Consider the following 2006-nt stretch of genomic DNA (forward strand, 5'->3'; position numbering starts at 1 on the left):
CAGTGAGCGGGAACTGGTCTCCACATTGGATCCGAACCCTTGGCGGGAGCACCGCCGCGCTCCCAAGCGGCGCACTCTCCAGTGCGCCAGCGGGCCGGCTCCTGAAGTATTTGAGATCACAGATTTCACCAATGCCACTGAGTGGGAAAGATTTACTTCAAAAGTTGAAGAAGTCTTGAATGACTGGAAACTGATTGGAAGCTCTTTGGGAAAGCCACTTGAAAAAGAGAATATTTACTTCTGGTACATGGGAAGAGAAATCAGATGAAATTTCCTTTGCTGACTTCAAGTTTTCAGTCACGCATCACTATCTTGTACAGGAGTCCACTGACAAAGAAGGAAAAGATGAATTATTAGAAGATGCTATTCCACAGTCTATGCAAGATTTGCTGTGTGTGAATAATGACTTTCCTCCAAGAGCACATTGCCTAGTAAGATGGTCTCTTCCAGTTCCAGTCAAGATGGCAGAATAGATGGTCCCCAGTGTCACTCTCTCCCACAAATCAACCAATTTACAACTATATAAAAGCAACAACAGCCAAGCTGGAGCTGCTAGAGCTCATGGGAAGAGGAGGAGAGACCTATGGAGTTCATGAAGGCCAGAGAAGCCACGATGAGAGAAAGAAAAAACTGCTCCAACCATTTCGTGCCACGGCTGCTTTAAGACTGGAGCTGCTGAGTGCACAGAGTAGGGGCCAGCAAAAGTTGCAGCTTGGATGGAGGCAGCAGAGGAGAGGAGGCCCTTGGTGGCTCCAAGGCCAGCAAGACCACTAATAGGGTTTTGTGGATCCACATAGGAGCAAGGAGCCACAACAATGGAAAAAAGGAGCCACTCAGAGGCCAGTGAGTCATCACAAGGGACTGGTGCATGGCCCATCCCATGGGAAGTGTTTGCAGCATGGGTGGTGACGGAGACAGGCCCACCAGGGGAGCACTGGGGCACAGCAAGGACAGCTGATCTGCACCCCAATCAGCGAAGGACCACTCAGTGGAGACTGGTCAGGAATATAGAATTGCATGGGGTGCAGTTGATGAAAAGACTCAAGCCCAGATCAAAGTTTCTACATAACCCAGGTGCACCAGATCTTTGGAGAGCCTGAAGTACCTATAATGTCAGCCATTAAAACCTGAGCTGCACCAAAAGCCTTCCCTAGGGAATCAGCAGCAAGGCAGCAATTTAGCTAAACCACACACCTCAAGTACTGGCCCCCACAGGAAGTTCCTCCATTTTAGAAGTAAGCAAAGATGAAAAATTAGCTCCAGCCCAGGCACACCACCAGTGCCTCGTGGCCCACCTGGGGACCTCGTGTATGGAGCCAGAGACCAGACTCCCCTCCCACAACCACACACACCACCAGTGCCTCAGGGCCTGCCTGGGGACTTGAGGCATGGAGCCAGAGACTGGACCCCCCCCCCCCACCTCCTACAACCAGGTACACTGCCATCACCACCACCAACTAGGTAAGGAGCATGCCAAAAATATCACCTCCATGTGGGTGGCCCATCACAGCCACCACAGTAACCATGGCTGCTGCAAAAGCAGCTAGACACCACAATCACCATGCAGATGGTCCACCAGCCACGGGAGTACATTGACACAAGGAGAGTCACCAGCAGAGACCAAAGAAAAGAAGAGGATTTCTCTCTCCACAAAGCCCATTCCAGAGTGATAGAAGAAGCATCTGCTCTATGATAATATCTGGGGACCTGAACACACCTCTCAGCACTGGACAGGTCATCTAGGCAACAGATCAACAGAGTAACCATTACTCTTTCAGAAGGAGAGAAGAAATCTAGGGTTATCAGTTGTGGGAGGGGGAGGGGCAGTGGGATGGGGAGAGATTGGACAAGGGGCATAAAGAATAAGTACCATTTGTAACAATATATATGCTAGTAATATTGATTTGACCAACATATATCAACATTGAACCCCCAAAATATGTATAATCAATTATGATTCAGTAACTTTTTTTTTTTTTTTTTTTTTTTTTTTTTTTTTTTTTTTT

The sequence above is a fragment of the Galeopterus variegatus genome, unplaced genomic scaffold (assembly GCF_000696425.1).
Source record: "Galeopterus variegatus unplaced genomic scaffold, G_variegatus-3.0.2 Scaffold4856, whole genome shotgun sequence".
Lineage (NCBI taxonomy): Eukaryota > Metazoa > Chordata > Mammalia > Dermoptera > Cynocephalidae > Galeopterus > Galeopterus variegatus.